Raw genomic sequence first — 10,770 nt, forward strand, 5'->3', positions numbered from 1 at the left:
GAAATCTAAGTATTTCCCCCGAACCATTGTAAGCCAATTCTTTGGATCCGGGTTCACACTTTGATCATGGTTCTTGGTGATCCATGCATTGGCATAGAACTCTTGAACCATTAAGATTCCGACTTGTTGAATGGGGTTGGTGAGAACTTTCCAACCTCTTCTTCGAATCTCATGTCGGATCTCCGGATATTCACCCTTTTTGAGCTTGAAAGGGACCTCGGGAATCACTTTCTTCTTGGCCACAACTTCATAGAAGTGGTCTTGATGCACCCTTGAGATGAATCTGATGCCAGGGCATTTTGGCCAGTTTCACTGACCTTTTCTTTGCTGTTTTTAAGGTAGTTTCATGCATTTTCTTAGGAAATAAGCTAGTTTTGGGTGGATATTCACTTACATCTTGATTTAAGCAAATATTGTGCACTTTACATGATTTCATGAGAATTTTGCATGAATTATATGATAAATTGGATGATGCATGATTCCATGATTAAGAGCAAGACTTTGATGCACTTTGTTTGATTGATTTCAGGCCAAAAGAAGAAGAGAAGACCCACGTTAGTGGCTACGTTAGTTACACTAACGTGGTAACTAATGTGGAAGGAAGAAAAGCCACAACGTTAGTGAGAAAAGTTAGTGGCATTAACTTTGAAGAAAGGAAATGGAGCCAACGTTAGTGACACTTAACATTATCACTAACGTTGGACCAAGCTCATGAGTGGCCACGTTAGAGTCCACGTTAACCTAGTTAACGTGGCCTCTAACATTAAGAAGAAAGGGGGGAAGCCAACGTTAGTGACACTCAACATTGTCACTAACGTTGGCCAAAGCACACAATGCCACGTAACTCCCACGTTAACTTGGTTAACGTGGGAGCTAACGTGAAGAGGCAAGGGTGGTCGACAACGTTAGTGACACCCAACATTGTCACTAACGTTGGATGCCAACACAAGCCACAAAGAGCCACGTTAACTCCCACGTTAGCTTAGTTAACATGGAAGTTAACGTGGGCAAAAGTCCCACCTGGCAGCCTGACCATGCCTTCTTCAAACACGCATAACTTGAGCCACAAAGCTCCAAATTAGGTGATTCTAGTGGCATTGGAAAGTAGGATTTCAGAGCTTTCCAAGCATATATGGCACTACATGGTTGACACTAAATTTGAGGGAGAAAACCTGCCCCGAAAGTGCAATGATGAACATGGTATCAGCCTGTATTTAGGCCAACTGACCTCTTCACTTTCCAAGAAGTTTAACTCGAGTTGTAGAGCTCCAAATGATGCGCTTCCAAAGGCATTAGAAAGTAGACATCCAGAGCTTTCCAACGATATATAATAGTATGGGATGGACACTAAGTTTGAGCTTCAGAAACGGGAAATCACTAGCATTATTGGCAATCAACATTTCCAGTAACGTTGGCATATATGCCAGCGACCATGTCCACTTCAATTGAGCATAACTTGAGTTACAGAGGTCCAATTGAGGTGATTCTAGTTGCGTTAGAAAGCTGACATTCAGAGCTTTCCAACGATGTATAATACTCTATAGTGGGCATGAAATTGGAGCACAAACAAGAGGCATCTTCTAAGCCCTAAAAACACCAACTGGGCAGCAAGTGCAACGTTAGCCACAATAACTTTAGCACTAACGCCACACTTATAGCGTTAGTTTGGCTAACTTTGGCACTAACTTTAGCACCTAGACCTCAACTTGACTCACTTCTCTCTCAAGCCCACTTCAAAGCTCAAGCAAGCAAGCCCACAATTGTCAACCAATCAAGGCCACAGGAAGCATCTAGAATAGGAATTTTCATTTAATTGTAATTTGCTTTTAATTCCATTTTGTAATTTAGGAGAGCCTATATAAAGGCCTTAGGTTTTACATTGAAATCATCTTAGGCTAGACGAGGCTGGAAATTGGGGAATTGGGGGATGGAAGAGGGGTCTTCGGACTCCCTTCCCTCACACACTTTTCCTTTTCTTTCTTTGTACTTTTCATTTATGAATGTTGAATTTTCAGTTTCAATCTTCATCTTTACTTTTCTGCACTTTCTTTCTTTTCTATTTTTGTAGAGCAATGATCAACTAACTCTTTACATTGGGTTAGAGAGCTCTATTGTGATTCAATGGATTAAGTGTAGTTCTTATTCTTCTTCTTCTTTCTTTTCTCTTGATTTTACTTGAAAGCTTTCGATCTTCATCCAATTGGATAGTTATCTTGGAAAAGGAGCTATTCAGACTTGGATCTCTTTTGAACCTTGAAAGAGGAATGAAGAGATCAAGCTAGAAATGCTTTCTCATGCTGGACCAAATTGGGTTTGGATGGATATGTGACTATAATCCTCTCAATACCTGGTTTGGGAAATGCATGTGGTATAATCAGTGACCACACTTCATCTCTTCTCATGAGCAATTGACCAAGGAATTGGCTATTGATAAAGATTTGAGAGATTGAATTGCAAGAAATTGTAACTCAATCAATTAAGATTGCCAAGGAGATCAATAAGTGCATTGATTGAGGAAGAGATGAAAATGAACTTGATCCGGAGGATTGCAATATCTCTTGATCCCAATGTTCATTTTATTTTTAGCTCTTACATTTACTTTTCTTGTCATTTTACTTTTCTGCACTTTATTCTTCTTCTTCTTCTATCTTTTCATTATTCTTCTTCTATCTTTTCTCTTGATTTTACTTGAAAGCTTTCGATCTTCATCCAATTGGGTAGTTATCTTGGAAAAGAAGCTATTCAAACTTGGATCTCTTTTGAACCTTGAAAGAGGATTTCTACCATTTACTTTTACGAGCAAATCCCCCATTCCCATTTACAATTCTGCAATTTACTTTCAGTCATTTACTTCCAGTTCTTTAATTCTAGCATTTACCTTTCTGTTATTTACATTCCCGCCATTTTATTTTCTGCAACTCTCAACCCAAATTCTGGATTCGCTCAACTAGAACATTCTTCTAATTAAAGTTGCTTGATCAATCAATCCCTGTGGGATTCGACCTCACTCTATTGTGAGTTTTTACTTGACGACAAATACGATATACTTGCCGAAGGAAATTTGTTGAGAGACAGTTTCCACCCGCATCAAGATTTAGTTTAGAGAGAGATTCTCTCTCTCTCTCTTAGGATTTAGGACTTCTTCTTATCGAAGGTCAAACTAATTAGTCCCTTGACTTACCTTTGCTTCATAGGTTAACTAAGTGGAATTAAGATACAACTTTCATTATTGTTGAGAGGGATAACTAAGTTGGACTTCTAATTTCTCTTATCTTGCCAAAAGTTGTTTTACAGTTATTATTTATTTTTAATTGCCATTTAATTCACTCGTTATTTAAATTACTTGCTTCTCACCTTCTAAACCCCGATTACAACCTTTATAACCAATAATAAGAACATACTTCCTCGCAGTACCTTGAGAAGACGACCCGAGGTTTGAATACTCGGTTAACTATTTTTAAGGGGTTTGTTACTTGTGACACCCAAAACGTTTGTACGAAAGGGATTTTTGTCGGTTAGAGACTATATCTACAACGCGACTGTTTTTATGACATTCTTTACTGGCAGAAATCACAATCGTCAAAATGGCGCCGTTGCCGGGGAACTGCTAACGTGTGCCTTATTATTGGTTATTGTAAATATTTTTCTTTTGCTTGTTTATTTATTTTTTTTTTCCTTTTTATCTTTATTTGCTACTATGAACTCTCACCCCTCTCGCGTTGAAGATCTAGGAGATGCTGAACTTTCTTGGGAATTCAGAATTGAGGAAAACTCCGTCCAAGATGCTACAGTTGATGCTAAGGAGGATACCGTACAATCTCCAAGGCAAGTCGTTTACGAAGAATCAGACGGAATAATCCAAGAAGCAAATTTCCTTGATGATGATAGTCACAAGTCTAGTTCTCCTAGTGATGAACTTGCGTCCGCAAGTGAATTCTCTGAGATCGAAGAATTTTCTCCAAGTGAATATGAAGATGATGCGGAGGTAGATTTCTCTCAACCCCCAATCTATGACTCGAGTGATGAGGAAGACATAGAAGACTTTGACCAGGATACAGATACAATTGAAGATCTTTGCAAGGAAGTGGAAGAATTCACAGAAGAGCACAAGGAAACGGAACTTGCAGAACCACCAAAAACACCTATCCCAAGGACATTACCACCTAATACAAGCTTCTAGTGGGTACAATCCTTAACTTATAATTTTACTTATTCACTTGAATATGGTTTGCTTGAAACAGATGGCAAACTTAGAGCTCTCTGCGGCTTTAAGAGTAAGAGGGAATTGGCTCATACTCAGAACTGGTGCACCAGGTTCAATAAGGTTCCACGCTTCACCTCGAAGTACACGGATTGGTATCATGCTCAATTGCATGGATCACGGAGAACGTTTGGTCACCACGGTGAGATTCTACTTTTTAACCCGCCCGAATGGAAACTTACAAATCAAAACGGAGGCGGATCTAAAAACACAGCTTGGAATCATGGATTATATTCTGACATTCGTCATCCCGGGAGGCTGAATATCTGTTTGAAGCTGCTCAGAAGCTTTATATGCCTAGTTTAGGACCCCGGAGGCTATTGGCATTCCAAGCACTGGTGGAAATTTTTGGACGAATTTAAACATAAGCCACTATAACAGGATACTCTTCCAATGTCCAACTTAAGGACTTTAACTAAAAGTGCTAGGTGGGAGACAACCCACCATGGTATGGTCGCTTCTTTCTCAATCTATTTCTTATTTATTGTTTTCAATTTACCCTTTTTTTATTTTAACATTAACCTGGAATCATACATAGCATTCATGTTAATCACTGCATCCTACATTTTTGAGTTAAAAAAAAAAGGGTTGCACGACGCGACCGCATGCCCCATGCGATCGCGTCATATCGCGAAAAACACCACCCATGCGACCGCGTGACCCATGCGGTCACGTGATATATATATCGGCGTAAGGATCCAACGAACAGAAAGTTGGGCTGGAATCGTGCGGCTCTTGTGCGTTTCGCACAAATTGGCCCACGCGATCGCATGCCCCATGCGATCGCGTCACTTACCCAATACTAATCCCACGCAACCGCGTGAGTCCACTTTCTTATCCTCTTTGATTTCCTGGTTCATAACCTGCATTTGTGATTCACTGATTCCAATTTCTGATTTCTTTATTTCTATTCGAATCAGCATCACCCTGTTTTCTTTATTCGATTATGAGTACTTCTATTCTTACCTGTGAATCCTTGTTATATGGAATTTTTTCTATGCCACTTACTTTCCTAACTCACTAATTTTAATTTACTAATTTCTTTTTACCATACTAACCCTCTTGATCTCTTTTCTGATCACTTTCACTTCCTCTAACTTTCTCACTATGGCATATTGATTTTTTTTCTTTCCATTTAACATTAATTCAATCACATTTCAATTACTCATTTTCCTTAGTCTATTTCTCTCTTACCGCTTTGAGTTTCCTTTGTTTAAATTGCCTATTTGCTTTCCTATTTTATCCATTTCCTGGTTTTCTGTTTTTCAGGATGTCTGCCTCACAAAGGAAAGGCAAAGGCAAGGCTACTGGCAAGCGCAAGCGAGGAGATTCCTCCCAGTCCATCATTGCTCTAATGCACGATTCCTCATGGTGGGAGAAGAACTTCACATAGCAGGAAAAAGCTAACCAGCTGCTCCCTTCGACTGATCCTATAAAATTTGCAAACCGGTACTGTGAGCTGAAGTACCCGACTTTTGGAAACTCCAGAAATCTATACCTGGAACATACCTTGAAGATTCCAGAAGCCCTCCAGCAATACACCACTGAGCAAATCAAGCAAAGGGGCTGGTTCTTTCTGGAGAGACCACTGACAGAGGTCAATGCATCTGGGGTACGAGAATTCTATTGCAACTACTACCTTACTACCCTAGATGCAGTGAACCTAAGGGAAAAGCAAATTCTGGTCACTGAGGAGGCCATAGAGACCGTTCTCCAGCTCCCAGCCAAGTCCGATCAGCCAGATGGTTATGCACAGGCTGAGGAGGACATGGACCAGATGCGGTTTGATTGGGATGCTGTGAAGGCACGGATAGCTCTCGACCCTGCTGTTCCTTGGGAGATGGGTCAGGACACCACTATGCCTAGAGGGATCAAGAGAGTGTACTTGAATGATGAGGCTCGGCTATGGCATCAGATCTTGAGCAACTATGTGATGCCGAGTACTCATGAGACTGAGATCCCGGCTGCCATGATCACCCTCCTCTGGTGTGTGCTGGAGGGTAAGGACCTGTACTTGCCTCGTTTTATCCGGCATTATATGGCCAGGGTCCACGTCCGAGGCACCCTCCCCTTTCCTTATCTGGTTACACGGCTAGGCCGTCAGGCTGATGTGCCTTGGGAGGATGCCGATGAGCGACCACCAGCAGCGGACTGCAGGAAGATCATCCCTCACAACAGGAACTTCCTTGCTTTGGGCTACAGACCATCACCTGTCACTGCTACTGATGAGACAGCCCCTCCGTCTGCTGGACCCTCTTCATCCACAGCTGCCCCAGCTGTCCCTGCTGTCACCACTGCACCTCCACCCGCCTCCGAGCCGGTTTATCGCCTCGTGCACCGTCTATTCTGCCAGCTTGATCAGATGGAGCGCCGTAACAGGCGCCGGTATGAGAGATTGGAGCGCCGCAGCAGGCGACGCTATTCCCATCTGAAGCTGATGATCAGACAGGGCGCCGACATCCCCTCCGAGCCCGACACACCATCAGAGCCATCAGAGGAGGAGGAGGAGGATGAGCACGAGGAGGAGCCTCATTCCCAGGCGGAGACTCATCAGCAGGCAGGCACAGAGCACGCTACACCACAGCAGGAGGCCCCACATCAGCTTGAGGCTGCAGATCCGGAGATCCCGATCCAGTCACTCCCCCCTCTACAGCAGCCAGACTCTCAGCCCACCACCGTCATAGAGACCCCAGCTACCATCCCTACCAGTGATGACACTCCTTCACACCCGGCTTGACCCCGATGCTTCATTTTAAGTGTGGGGAGGTCGCCATCTCTGGCGTTTATTTTGGTGAACTACTACATACTTTTTCTTTTATTTTGGATATTTTTCTGTATTTTTCTCTTTTTCTTTTATTATTATTTTCTGAGTACTTATACATTGCTACTTGTGTATTTTACTCTATTTTCTGCATTTTGCATTTTTTGTTCATATTTTAGTTATTTAGTTTAGTTTGCAATTCTAACTTATTAGTGGATCAATTAGTATAGTTTACCCTTTTTACATAAGACAGCTTAGTTATAGCTTAGTTTAAATTGACAAATATAAAAAAGAGTAAGCTAGGAACTTGAACATAATAGATTTAGATCCATAAAACCTTGTATATATAGCATTACATGATGTAGTTAAACTGACAATATTTCATCAAGGAGAAACAGTAAAACTTCAAAGGCTACCCTAAATTACTTTTTAAGAGAATAATGAGAACTTTTAACTAAACCTGCATGACATACATAAGTGATAAATAATTTTTCAGCTAGAGAACACATAGCCTGTGAGTTTTGAGCTTAACTGTATGGTTACATTCAAACCATAATTTTTATTTCTGTGTGTTCCAACCTTCTTTCTTATTCTGGTGTTCTTTACTTTGTTTTAGTCTATATGTCTGATTATAGAATATAGGTACATCTCAAAATAATGATTGAGATCATCATTTGATTTTAGCTCACTTATCCCAAATTAGCCTACCTTTTACATCACCTTTGTTAGCCCCCTTTGAGCTTTTAAATAAAAAAAAAACCCCTTATTCTATTTTAGCCAAATTACTAGCCTTAAGCAGAAAAACAAAAGAAAATCCCAAGTGAATCCTTGGTTAGCTTAAGATAGAAAATTATAAATAGAGTAAAATGTGGGAAACTTATTGGGAACATAGTTGATAAAGACAAAAGGTAGAAAAATTAAAAAGAATAAAGCAACTCAAAATTTTGGAAAGCAAGCTCATGAAAATTCAAATTAATTAAAATTACCATGTGTATTCAAAAAAAAAAGAGTTAGTTTTCAAGCATGTAAATAAGGGGATACAAAAAGAACTCCCCAATGCAAAATAAAAAGCAATGCACATGAGGATAAAAACAAGAATTGAAACATGAGCATGTGACATCAAAAGCGAGAAAATTGGGAGAATAGGTAAAGAAGCATTGTTTTACTAAGTATGTATGTTAGGTGAGATCTCAGTCTAATTAAGGATTCACTTATTAGCTCACTTAGCCTTATACATATATCCTTACCCTTTGCCTTGATCCCATTACAACCTTAATTAAAGACTTCATGAGTTTTGGTATGACTATGTTCTATAATTGTTGATTGGTTAGACGAAAAACAAAGTTATAGAAAGGAAGAATGAAAAGAAGAATAGAGTGATTAACCCAATAAACACTGAGTGATTAGAGAGAAAACACAAAATCCAGTGAGGGTTCAAAAGCTCATTAAACATTTATCTCTGATTGTCTTGTAAGTTTTTTTCTCTCATCTCATTTGCAAAAAAAAAATACTTTATTATTTGAGGGTTAGCCATATATGTATATATATCTCCTTGAGAATGTGAAATAATTTGACTACATGTAGGCTTTATATATGAGTGGATGAATTAGAATTGTATGACTCATTAGGTAGATGCATTTAGCATAGGTTGTATTTCATAACATTCCATCACTTTAAACCTTAATTATTTACCTTGGATTTAGCATGAGGACATGCTAGTGTTTAAGTGTGGGGAGGTTGATAAACCCATATTTCATGAGTTCTTTTATCACTTAACATTGTCACTAACGTTGGCAAATGCTCACAAGTGGCCACGTTAGAGTCCACGTTAACTTAGTTAACGTGGCCTCTAATGTTAGAAGGGGGAAGAAACGCCAACGTTAGTGACATTCAACATTGTCACTAACGTTGGCCTAAGGAGAAACATACCACGTTAACTCCCACGTTAACTTGGTTAACGTGGGAGCTAACGTAAGAAGCAAGAGTGGTCGACAACGTTAGTGACACCCAACATTGTCACTAACATTGGAAGCAACCACACAATCCCCCCAAGGAGCCACGTTAACTTCCACGTTAACTCAGTTAACGTGGAAGCTAATGATGAGTGAAAGAAACGCCAACGTTAGTGACATTCAACATTGTCACTAACGTTGGGGATGGCTAAGCATGGCCACGTTAGAAGCCACGTTAACCTAGTTAACGTGGACTCTAACGTGAGACATAAGGGCACCTTGGAACGTTAGTGACAATGTTGAGTGTTACTAACGTTCTCAAAGGATGGCAAGCCCACGTTAAAGAGCCACGTTAACTAAGTTAACGTGGGCTCTAACGTGGGAACAAAGGGGGCTTTTCAAAGTTATTGGGAATGTTAAGTCTCAATAACGTGTGCGAAAGACTTAGAGGCAACGTTAGTGTCAACGTTTGTCCCACTAACGTTGAAGTTAACGTGGCTTTTACTTAGGAACGTTAGTGAGAAAGTTGATTGTCACTAACGTTCTCAAACTCATATTTTCACTAAACGTTAACACCCCTAACGTCCTGAGCTAAAGTCTCTGCCCATTTTACACTTTCTCTCTGCAAGTAAAGCCAAGCCCAAATAAAGAAGAGAACTGCTTCAAACTCAAGATCCAAAGGCCCAAGACTTGAAGAGCCAACTAGAAGCTGAGAAAAATAGTATATATAGGAGTAGCTTTGAATTGTTTAGGGAGTTCTAAAAAGTTGGAAAAGAGAATTACTCTCTGTATTGTACCTTCTCTGCATTTTTTAGTTTTATGATGTATTCTCCATCTTTGTTTTCATTTTCTAGAGCTATGAACAACTAAACCCCTTTCATTGGGTTAGGGAGCTCTGTTGTAATTTGATGGATCAATACTAATTTTCATTATTCTTCTTCTATCTTTTCTCTTGATTTTACTTGAAAGCTTTCGATCTTCATCCAACTGGGTAGTTATCTTGGAAAAGAAGCTATTCAAACTTGGATCTCTTTTGAACCTTGAAAGAGGAATGAAGAGATCAAGCTAGAAATGCTTTCTCATGCTGGACCAAATTGGGTTTGGATGGGTATGTGACTATAACCCTCTCAATACTTGATTTGGGAAATGCATGTGGTATAATCAGTGACCCTACTTCATCTCTTCCCATGAGCAATTGACCAAGGAATTGGCTATTGATCAAGATTTGAGAGATTGAATTTGTAATTTAATCAATTAATATTGCCAAGGAGATCAATGAGTGCATTGATTGAGGAAGAGATGAAAATGAACTTGATTCGGAGGATTGCAATATCTCCTAAGCCCAATGAACTCCCCATCTCTGATCTTACCCATTCTCTTTAATTTCTACCATTTACTTTTATGAGCAAATCCCCCATTCCTATTTACAATTCTGCAATTTACTTTCAGTCATTTACTTCCAGTCCTTTAATTCTAGCATTTACCTTTCTGTTATTTACATTCCCGCCATTTTATTTTCTGTAACTCTCAACCCAAATTCTGAATTCGCTCAACTAGAACATTCTTCTAATTAAAGTTGCTTGATCAATCAATCCCTGTGGGATTCGACCTCACTCTATTGTGAGTTTTTACTTGACGACAAATTCGGTACACTTGCCGAAGGAAATTTGTTGAGAGACAGTTTCCACCCACATCAGAAGGTTTTCCTCACCTTAAGGTAACTAGAAATCACGTTTTCTTGGAGCTTTTGGTGATTGAATAAGAGATCCTAAGAGAAAACATGAAGAACACATTAT

This window comes from Arachis ipaensis, chromosome B08 (genome assembly GCF_000816755.2).
Source record: "Arachis ipaensis cultivar K30076 chromosome B08, Araip1.1, whole genome shotgun sequence".
NCBI lineage: Eukaryota > Viridiplantae > Streptophyta > Magnoliopsida > Fabales > Fabaceae > Arachis > Arachis ipaensis.